This window comes from Helianthus annuus, chromosome 15 (genome assembly GCF_002127325.2).
Source record: "Helianthus annuus cultivar XRQ/B chromosome 15, HanXRQr2.0-SUNRISE, whole genome shotgun sequence".
Lineage (NCBI taxonomy): Eukaryota > Viridiplantae > Streptophyta > Magnoliopsida > Asterales > Asteraceae > Helianthus > Helianthus annuus.
In genome coordinates, this window is record NC_035447.2 from 42733994 (window position 1) to 42746397 (window position 12404).

Here is a 12404-nt window from a genome sequence, read left to right on the forward strand (position 1 = left end):
GCAATGGGAGTGCTAGATCAGTGCAAAAACATACGTTCTAACCCTATTTAAGCACCCCATTAACCCTAATACAAAGAGAACTTATCCCAGGCTAATTTTAGAGGTTCCATAGGTGATTTCAGGTGGAAAGAAGGTGCTGGGGTCGATTCTGACATGGTGGGTTCATGACTTTCACTCTAAAAAACAATTGGCTCGTTATTTATCTTTTTTGTTTTTGATACGTTGGGACATGTTTGCTTTATGTTGATGAACTTGTTATTGTTTTGGTTGTTGATTCTTGGCTAAACATTGTCACTACCTAGTTTTTGAGATGAATATTTGTTGATGATTGGTTTTTGAATGGTTTTTGTAACGAATTTATGGTTTAATGCTTTAGTAAAGTATCTTATTCATGAATTCAGATGTTTATGCATGCTAATTACTAATTTATACATTTTCATAGTTCCACTTGTGTTTTCTTGTTGCTCTATCATGTATGAATGCTAGTTAGGTCGCCTGCTGTGTGTCTGTGTGTGTAGGAATTGTGATTGTGGATTTAGAGGTCTTAAGTGTTCTACCTAGTCCAAAAGCTATGAGGTGAAGATTAGTTCAATTTGTCTTTAATTCACTAGATGGTTTAGGTGTTGATTGCGTGTCAGCGGGTCTTCCTTAATTATCTTATGACAGTTGCCTACTTAAGTCTGATGAATTGTTCTTAGATTACCCCTTTACACTTTAGGGTGCATTGAGATTGTCGCACTGTGAGATAGACCGTCTTTTGTGTACTTTAGTACTGTTGGATTCACTATGAAGCTATTCGACTAACCGATGAGTTTAACAGCTTTTAAGTGACACCTTGAGAAGGGACGAAGATCCTTTAGAATTTCCTATTAGTTTAGTATCATAGATCTGGGTTCCATCTTAGTTACCATTACCGATAGAAAACCATGATTCACAAATAGAATTCCAAACCTAGATCGTGTTCCTTCCTCCTGAGAATTTTAAAATAGTTCAGATTCCTTAGTTGTTAAGTTTTAGTTACATTACCTGTTATTTTAGTAAACCCCATAAAATACCATTTAAGTCTTAGTCAAGTCATAGTCAATTTAGCGCAACACTAGTGTCCAATACTCGGACTTCTTAGGTTGTACTGCATTGACCGGTATACTTATCATTTATGTGGTCTAGGTTTAGAGAATCTTAGTTTATAAATTTAGAACTTTGAGTGTCTAGGTTAGGTTTAAACTAGGTAGTTCCTAAAGACCATATTTAGCTCATCAGCATTCAACTTGTAAAATTTGACATTTTAAAAATGTTTTTAACGCACCCATTTAAGCATGTGCATTGCAAACTATTTACGCTTCGCGATGCTGCCCTTGACCTACTGAAAAACATGTTAATTAACTCACATCATGGCTGGGTTGGATTGGCTTTTGGTTTCAATGTGGAGCAACCAATATCCCTTGTCAAAATTGGTACTTTTTGGAGACCATTGTCTCAAAGTTTTGTTGCCTTGTTACGGCATATGAAGATATTCGAACGCTTTTAAAGAATGTACCAATGTAGCAAAATAAAAGTGTAAAACTTTTAGAACAACACATTATCAAATGATTTACACCTATTTAAAGGTAATTAGATCAAATTTATTTTTTGTTGCGGAATATTATTCCTAAACATATTGTAACACCCCAATCGCGTAATATAACAACACGCTGCGGAAATATCGGGGAGTCACGTTACAAATTGCTCACAACTACTGGTACTAAGTTGTTTCATGATCATTAACATTGTTTTACAAACAAAGAATACATGTAATTGTTCCTTTGTTTTAGAAGTCTAAGGCCCGTATGCAGTCCTATGCGTTGCATGCTTGAACAGTCGAAAATCCTGAAACATATGCGAAAACAGTCAGCATAAAAATGCCGGCGAATACATAGGTTTTATTGGCCAAATAAATGGCAAAAACATTTGGTATTATAATCTTAATTGTGAAACTTGTGACATATGGCATTATGATATTTACTAAGTAAATTTTATGTTTTATATTGAAATCCCGATTAAACTATCATAAAAATTTGAGAATGTGTTATTAGGAATCCAATCAAGGATTAATAATAACTGTTTTGAAATAAATTAAAACATATATAAGTATTCCTTAAATCAAATCAATGAATCATGATAATACTTTAGATATCTTTCTAAGAATCTAACACATAAAAATATGGGAGATTCTACAAAGATTTTGATAATGAACATTGAAACAATTGTATACAAAATCCTAAAGTGATCCAGATAACGTTACAAGAATAATAAAGTAAGAACACTTATATATAGGAAGTACCAGCGGCGTATCCACCATGATCTTATTTTATTATACCTGTTTCGTTAGTTAAATCACAACTACCACATAACACATAAACCAACCAACTTGTACCAACTTGTAAACACGTATTAAAGCACACAATGAATCCAATCAAGGACTTCAATATCAGTACTTTAAACATCCCATATAAGTCTAACTATGAAGATAGATAGATACTACAGGGATCCTGGGTTCTTATCATATTGAATTATCTAACATGCATTAAAGTAGACAATGGATCCAATGTACTTCTTAAAAATCTCACTATGAAGATAGGAAGATCTAAGTCTGTACTTCAAATATCCTACATGAATCTAACTATGAAGATAGGTAGATCACTTAAGGATAAAACATAACATTTGCATAATCGGAATAATACACATAAAAGCACTTAGTGAACACATGTATGCCATACATTTTGAAAACAAATCGATTGCACATATGAATCACACCAAAACATTTTAAAACAGTAAAAGAGGGGAACTATGTACTCGCCTGGGGTTGCGTATAGTCCCGGTTCAAAGGTATAACAAAGCTCAAAAGACCAAGAGTTCAAGTGTTTAAGCGATTCCTAGGCTCGGGCTTGGCGTGTTTAAGCCTGGCTCGTTCGAGCTTTCTTTTTCAGTCGAGCTACTCGGCTCGTTTGCACCTCTAGTGTCAAGTTATAAATAATAAATACGAGGTTTGAATTTGTACCTATTTGATGTATTCAAAAAGGTTTTGGTCGTCTGAAGAGACCAATAGCATTTGTCAAGCATCTTCAACCCATAGAGAGCTATAAGTCTTCTCACTACACCGAACAATTTCATCCTTGCATTAAGAAATATGACAACGATTCACGATTTCATTTACTATTTAAGATTAAAGAATTCTTACTTAAGCGTCCTTGCCAAAAGATCCATGATATAAACATTAGTTTTATGGGGTACCATTTGTCTAGCATTCAATGCATGATTATAAGCACCTTCCATGTGTGATTGCTCAAAAGATGTGAGACCAAAATTTGGGTACTCCGGTGGGGAATGTGAGAGAAAATCACTGTCCCAACTAAAAAAAACATAAAATTTATAAAAAAAAAGATGAATGTTAAGTAAAAGGAATATTACCTAACATCTGTAAAGTATTTCTTCAGCTGAAAGAAATATCTCTCAAATGCATCTTAATCTTCTATCTCTACACTAAGAACAACAACATGTTCATAGGTATCCTGTGATATTGTCATATATATAGACCGATGCAAGTAACAGATTTCATATCAAGTGAGTATACAAACATCGGTGATTAAATATAAAGAACTATTGTACGATAACAATGTCAAAGAAATACAAGTTAACCAAATACTTACTTGCTTAAGTTAACTCTTGAATTGCATTAAGGGTTTCTGCAAACAACAAAGGAAAGTTCTTAAACTCTATCAATAAGATCTGCAAGTTAAGAATCAAGATATATAATACAATGCAGATAGTGTAGTTTATGTGTATAACAAACATGTTTGTTATTACTGTGAGTCCATGAGTTAAACACGACCTTGCGAAGTGAGAAGCATTCTGTTACTCTTTTTTGGCAACTGGATGACATATAATCACTTAAACAAACTTAATCAATATAGCAAACTAAATAACAAACCCTTGCATAATTAACAACCTAGTATTTCTTAGGGCGTAAAGTGCATAATTATATGTCACTAACCATAGCTGGATTTTTTAAATTAACATTACGTGTGTGTAGATTAATACTTTGTTGCCCAGGATTAGTAGCAATTGCTTCTGATAAATATACGATTCCCCGTCACAATAGTTAGGATTAATACCACTACCATTCTGTCCAGATGTAGCACGATTAGGCAACGAACTATTACACCCCCATCAGTCTGTCAAAAGCACTAGTTCTGCTAGTTTTTCTGTTGATTATTACCAGCAATTTATTGACCCACAAAAATCACATCAGACCCACCAGGTAGCTTTTGACCCGTAACAGCCTCAAATGGCCGGTTCCTTTTACCAAGAACCCAAAATCCATCATCACCAACCATACACAAAGAACTATCAACAACAACCTCCATAGAACCACTTTGTAAAATAACCCACCGACCCATTCTGTACCAACCCATTCCCAGATGAATAGCGACTAGAATACACTAGCTCTTTGTTTTTCGGATCCATTAACAACAAGAATGTGTTAATTGGGAATGGAATGGAATCGAAGAGCAAAATTGAAAAGTAAAGGAAAGTGGCACACCGAAAGTGAATTTTAGGTTACAAATTCTTTTCAAATTTGGGGTCCCTTTCAATTCGATTTGCCCACAGCCAACCAATAGTCAACTAACCAAACAATCATAATCACTATACATAAGATTATAAAAGATCTCACAAACTCTAATAAATTCTAATTTCAATCTCAAAACATCACCAATCAATAAACAAAACAAAAAAGTTTGCCAATTTCTACATATATGTTCTATAAGCTGGTGAACAATGCTGCCATTAGAGGTGATAAGATGTGTGGTGGTTCACAACGGATCTCAATCGCTTGCAGCAACTCCGACCAAAGAGAACAGGAAACGAGAATAGGGCGTGATGAAATGACGGTGATGGCTTGTCTCGTTGGGTGAGATTGAGGTTTGAGAAGGGTTCGATGGAAATTGGGAAGGGCATGGTTAGGGTTTGGATTATAGAATCTCAGAATAATAAATCTATGGTGTAAAGTTTTGATGGAACTTGAATTGAGGAAAAAATTGCGTATAGGAGGGAAATTCCAAAACTTTTAAGGGAGATCAAAATTTCTAATTAATTTTACTTTCGGTATTGGTACCGATTTGGTACGGTATTAGTACCACTCACCGGCCACCAGTCACCTCCACTCATCGACCACCACCACCACCACCATTCACCTCTCATCACCACCTCTCACCAGCACCACCACCACCACTCACCGGCCACCACCATTACTCACCACCACCACCAGCCACCACCACCACTCATTGGCCACCACCGCTCACCACCACCACCACTCACCGGCCACCACCACCACTCACCACCACCACCGCTGGCCACCACCACCACCTCTCACCACCACCACCACCACCAGCACCAACACCACCGCCGCCGGCCACCACCACTACTCTAGTGAATAAGCGTCCTATAAAACTAATGTTTTATGACTCAAATATCAAGTGTCCTATTACGGTGTATTATAATAACACCACAATGATTAAGCATCCTATAAAGTTTAAAGTTATAAGACCAAGTGTCAAGTGTCCTATTAAGTTAGGTTCTAATATGACTTCGACTAGAAAGGGTCCTATAACACTAAACATTTATGACTTAAAGTACAACATGTCCAATTAAGTTATGTTATAATAGGACCTCAGATGATCAAGTGTCCTAATAGAGAACCACATAATGGGACACTAACAATTAAATGTCTTATAAAGCACTTTATTAGGATCTACATTTTAAGTGTCCTATTAAATTATATGATAATAGGACCCCAAAAAATCATCCATCAATAGTTTTTTAGGACACCGATTTAGTATAGTATATTATAAAAGGACCCCAAAAGTTCATTAGTCCTATTAAATGGTTTTTTAGGACCCTCTTTTACAAGCGTCCCACAGAAAAGGTCCTAAAAAGCCATTTTTGTTGTAGTGTGTTGAAGCGATTCCTAGGGTAACAGACACTATGTTAGGGAATTGACACCTAAATCGGAAGATCGGGTAGAATGAGGTCTTGTAAACCAAATGAGTGTTGGAACTCAAGTGATATGGTTTAACAAAGCCTACGTTCTAAAACGAAACCTATCCTAAGTGCTTACGACCTATTACGATCCGTTAAGGTAGCTTACGCCACTTTAACGCATCGTTCGCGCAAACGCGCGTTCGAGATGCCTAACTAGTCCTAGGACAAGTATTATATGCCTTAACATATCTGATTATGTTATATAATCAGTTTAGATGTCAAAATATGTGTTACATATGCTTAAAATGAAATTATATGAAAAAGGGTATTTTGGTCATTTTCCTAAGGCATATAAACTACCTATCATACAACTAACTAAACGAAGTGACCATAAGGTATAACCTCGGAAGGTTATTCCCTATACAACTATGGTCATATATATTTGGTCGGATCCTAATGATCGACCAAACGGGTCGTGTTCGAAAGTCTAAGCGGTTGTTTAGACCGCTTGACTTACGACTCTATATAAGCACTAAACCTAAAGTGACGAGCTAAACATGTTAGAAATTTCAAAAATGGTCCCTCCACTTGTAAAATTTGATTTTTTTTGGCACTTTTAAGCTCCATTAACCTCATTTCAAGGCTCTAAAATGATGTTAAAGTATAGGGAACTTAAAATATGCTCAAAGACATCACGGATGTCCGTTCGTTTGGCCGTATGGTTGCGTTATTCGGTTAATTACGACGGAAGTCGTAACGAACGCAAAAACGATCCAAATTACGCGACGAATGGAATTTTATCATGCCAATCACTAAAATAAAATATTTTAATGATTACATATATTTTTGGAAGTCCGGATATATTCAGAACGTAAGATATGCGCGAAAATGCAAACTTTTGCACTTTTTGACGCTTTTTGTCCCTATTGATCAAATAAGTTTATTTTTTCGCACTAAACACCTCAAAGCCTATTTCTAAGCTATGTAAAGGATATTTAGCGCATGTTTAATTATGATCAAGTTCCGGAATGTGCTATGTGAATCAGCAGACTTTCGCAGTTTGACGCAAATAGTCCCTGAGTGTGCATAAACTTGTTTTTGACACACCAAAGCTTTCAAAACGTATTTCTAAGTTACATAAAAGTTATTTAAGGTATTTTAAGCCTATGTCACTGTTCCGGAGTGTTTTCCGCATTAAACTGGGTACGTTTACGTATCAGTTCGCGTTTAACTTTCTAGAAAGCGATTTAAAGTTTGAAAATGAACTAGAATCAAAATGTGAAATTGTAAAACCAAAATAAACAAATTTTTGAGACCAAAACACATTGTTTCTTTGATAAATGACAGTGTCCTACATTGTGTGTGGTTACGGAGCACAGGTGTCACAGTCTCCCCTACTTCAGGAAATTTCGTCCCGAAATTTATTTATAGGAGACCGTAGAGTGGAATTGAAACAACTGATGGATAAGCAGATTGCTAGATCCCAAAGATGCGGAGCATCATTTGGAAATTTTAAGGAATTCAAATTATGATTTGGGGTATTCAAAGCGTCTCAAGGTATTCACTTCTTTGAAACTTGTGACAGTCGACTAGAGTTCAAAAATCATTTAAGTAAGGCACTATGTTATACTAAGCTCCTAGTGTAATTCCTAGCAAACAAAGGTGGTGTACATTCAAGCCCTTCACGTACACGGTTTCTAAAGTCCCACGAGGTACATCCAATGCACCATAAGCGTCTCATGCATAGGAGACGGGTCAACATACCTATGGCATCAAGATCGTCACCTTTAACACCATATCATACTCCCGGTCGGCTCGATTTGAGTTAATGAATGTACTTGCTTATATCTATTGGAAATAACCACTCAAATAACAAACAAACACATATTCATATAATGGTCCAAGATAACATAAAATCACCAAATGATTTCAGCAACATTCTGAAGAATAACACAATAAGAACACTTATATATATGAAGTACCATCGGCATATCCACCATGTTCTTATCGCATCATACTCCTCCCGTTACCTTAATCATTCTAGATTTTATGCCACCATACATAACAAGGCTTACTATGATTCTCATGCGTCGAAACTCATAATTAAGTGTGCACCCATAATTACTTGTTTCGTCACATGGTCCACATAGCTCCTCTTGTTAAGCAAGGGTAAACAATTAATAAGGTCGAACTATCAACTAAACCAAATAAACATTGTCACAACATAACATCTGTCAAATTGAATTGTATTTCATACTAGCAATGATAACACTACTTATTTTGCCTACGACAAATTTAGCAGTATGTATTTTATTCTAGTACAAAGATATATGTTTCATATTAACCAAACAGGTAGAATGCAACATATACTAATCATACATTATCATCATAATGTAAGCATATCGAGGAAAAATTATTTTCAAATCATGCGCTAGGTATGCTAAGTGAACATACAAGGTAGTAATGTAAAACAATGTGTCCATATGCTACATGAACATGTGTAACAGAAACGCAATGTAAAACAATGTACTAGGTATGCACTAAATGGACATACATAGCATAGGATGTAATGTAAAATAATGTACTAAGTATGCACTAAATGGACATACATAGCATGAAATGTAATGTAAAATAATGTACTAAGTATGCACTAAATGGACATACATAGCAAGAAATGTAATGTAAAATAATGTACTAAGTATGCACTAAATGGACATACATAGCATGAAATGTAATGTAAAATAATGTACTAAGTATGCACTAAATGGACATACATAGCATGAAATGTAATGTAAAATAATGTACTAAGTATGCACTAAATGGACATACATAGCATGAAATGTAATGTAAAAATATTTACTAAGTATGTACTAATATCAACATATGAAGCAAATTGGATTTACAATCATGTGCTATACATATTAGATAAACAAATCATGTGTATAATGCTATGATCATAAAACAATATTATCATGTATTGACCGTGTTACCAAATTTGTATGAATGCACCAGAGTGCAATCACATTATACTAAATTATAAGATTTAGTTCCTAAAAAACGGAATCCTCAAAATAATCATGAAATTTGAATCACACATAGTGCAATCACATTAATATTTGAAATTGAAAATAGAATAACAGAGATAAAGATAAACTTCTTGAAATTTATATTGTCATTACAAACATTGTTTAGAATATGTACATTGATCTTGAAAAAAATAAACAGGAAAACTAGAGGTTCAAATGATCATAGGCGCTTGATCATTAGCTTGAGCCTCATTGATGTTGAATGCTCGTCCATTAGCATTGGCAAGCTTGGGGCAGTTTCACTTGAAATGATTTAAGTCACCACAATTGAAACATGCTTTTGGGCGAGTCTGAGTCGGGGCTGCTTGATTCTGGATACGACAGGTCACAGCTAGATGTCCAATCAAACCACAAAGTGTACACTGGCGACAAGGGGAATTTGATGCATGATGATAATTGCAATGATTGCACCAAGGTTGCTTCCCATGATAAAATCCCTTAAAGGGTATTGAGTTCAGTGGAGCAGGTGCAGGAATTGCAAAATTCTTTGACGCCTTGCGCTTCTTAGAACTTTTAGAAGGTTCGGCCTTTGATTTTCTTGAATTCTTGTTAACTGATTCGGTGTCTTGTCTCTTGTCTCCTTGTCGAAATAACTTACCTTTTCTAACCTGCGAGTCAGTCAAGATAGCAGCTAATCCCTTAGCATCCCTGAGCGTCGCAGGTTGGCTGCTAGTGACGATGTCTTGGACAGGGTAAGGTAAACCATCGATGTATTTCTCAATGGCCCGATCCAAAGGTGTGAACATAGGGGGCAAAGTAGGCTTAACTGTTCAAATCGGTCAGTTGTAGGCACGATTTTCCCCACTATCCTGTTTCAAATAATAGAACTCATTTTCCAGTGCCCTTATTTCACTTCGTGGGCAGAATTCCTTCTTCATAAGATCTTTAAATTCTTCCCACGTCAGTTCTATTACTACCTCGGCACCTCGGTCCCTCATAATACCATTCCACCAAGTGAGTGCTCTCCTTTGAAAGACACTCGAAGCGAAGTCTACTTTTCGCTCATTGGGACACTGAACATGGCAGAATGTGCTTTCTATACTTTCGAACCATTGTAAGAGTGTGGTTGCTCCTTCAGACCCAGAAAATTTTAGCGGTTTGGCTGAATTAAAGGTCTTGAAATTACACTGGGCATTGTTGTTGTATATCTGGTGAATCTGGGTTACTACGCCTGGAAGCACTGCAGCCATTTGCTGAGCGACAAGGGCTGCGATTTCTTCATTGGTTTAAGGTTGCGTATCTTGTCGAGGAGGCATTTTGTAAATACGGTTATAGAGAAAACCAAAAGTTAGAGTTATCCAATTATTATGACCTTGTAACATTATTGTTTTGAAACAAGAGTTTTCTTGAAAATAAACTTTTGTAATACTTTTGGATGAGAGAATACAAACCGGGTTAATGGTTTGTATTATAAAATTCTTTACCTGTAAAAAATATTTATTGCTTTTAGCACAAAAATGTTTTTAAATTAAAGTTTTAAAATAAAGAAACCTTGTGTAGAATTTTGAAAATTCTCATCCAAATGGTAAAAATTTGAAATTTTAAAAGACAAGGGTAGTATCTTAAAATAAAATAGGATCTCGTAGAGTCGTGAAATGAAATGAGATTCATTTCAACTGCATTGAATCAAACATATCACCGACGGTAATATGATGAAATGGTATTGGGAAAACAAGGATACTTCTAGTGTCATAAGAGCAAACACATTACCGAGGGTAACATGAATGAGTAAGGTTACAAAGGTCACTTAGAAATTGATCGGTAGGGTCAAGATGGATAGGTTTTTATAATGCTTCACGAAGACATGCTTTAGCCTATAAGTGGACATTTACCCTAAGAGTTCCCAGGTAAGAGTGACTGGTCCGAAAATGCGGATTTGTACGAACACTCCAGCCTTATACAGAAAACTCGGGGTACAGGCATCCACCCTTCCAAATTGCATGTGTTCACATTATTAAAACCCAAGATTTCGACGAAAAACGTTTGAAGAAAGCATTTGAGAAATCCTTTGATACAAATCGTTTGAGATAAAACATGTTGTGAAATATTTTGACGAAAACATTTTGAAAAGAAAAATATTTTGATGAAAACATTTTGAGAAAAAAATTTAAGAAAACAATTAGGAAAATATTTTAATGGAAATATTTTGAGAAAACATTTTCAGGAATACCCCAAGGCATAAAGCCTAAGGTTCAGGATAAATCATCTAAGGTTAGATGATTCGTAAATCATAGAGTAGTTGTGGCATGAATAAGGATGAGGATTAGGAAAGAGCTCCTAAGTCTACTCATGTTTGGGTCATAGGAAGGTTATAGACTAGGTTCAAGGCATGCTAATAACCTAATTCCCTATAACCAGTGCTCTGATACCAATCTGTAACACCTCAATCGCGTAATATAACAACACGCGGCGGAAATATCAGGGAGTCACGTTACAAATTGCTCACAACTACTGGTACTAAATTGTTTCATGATCATTAACATTGTTTTATAAACAAAGAATACATGTAATTGTTCTTTTGTTTTAGAAGTCTAAGGCCCGTATGTAGTCCTATGCGTTGCATGCTTGAACAGTCGAAAATCCTGAAACATATGCGAAAATAGTCAGCATAAAAATGCCATTGAATACATAGGTTTTATTGGCCAAATAAATGGCAAAAACATTTGGTATTATAATCTTAACTGTGAAAACTTGTGACAAAATAGGTTTGTATATGGCATTATGATATTTACTAAGTAAATTTTATGTTTTATATTGAAATCCCGATTAAACTATCATAAAAATTTGAGAATGTGTTATTAGGAATCCAATCAAGGATTAATAATAACTGTTTTGAAATAAATCAAAACATATATATGTATTACTTAAATCAAATCAATGAATCATGATAATACTTCAGATATCTTTCTAAGAATCTAACACATAAAAATATGGGAGATTCTACAAAGATTTTGATAATGAACATTGAAACAATTATACAAAATCCTAAAGTGATCCAGATAACGTTACAAGAATAATAAAGTAAGAACACTTATATATAGGAAGTACCAGCAGCGTATCCACCATGATCTTATTTTATTATACCCGTTTCGTTATTTAAATCACAACTACCACATAACACATAAACCAACCAACTTGTACCAACTTGTAAACACGTATTAAAGCACACAATGAATCCAATCAAGGACTTCAATATCAGTACTTTAAACATCCCATATAAGTCTAACTATGAAGATAGATAGATACTACAGGGATCCTGGGTTCTTATCATATTGAATTATCTAACATGCATTAAAGTAC

The 12404-nt window shown here is 35.1% G+C and overlaps 1 long non-coding RNA gene across 1 annotated transcript; it reads right to left on the reverse strand.

The window, feature by feature from the left end:
• Positions 1-2810: 2810 nt before the first annotated feature.
• On the reverse strand, positions 2811-5070 carry LOC110911447. Its single transcript, XR_004881931.1, has 3 exons — positions 3448-5070; positions 3218-3379; positions 2811-3131 (listed from the first exon to the last, which is right to left on the reverse strand). It is a non-coding gene; the product is annotated as an uncharacterized LOC110911447 (long non-coding RNA).
• Positions 5071-12404: the final 7334 nt, after the last annotated feature.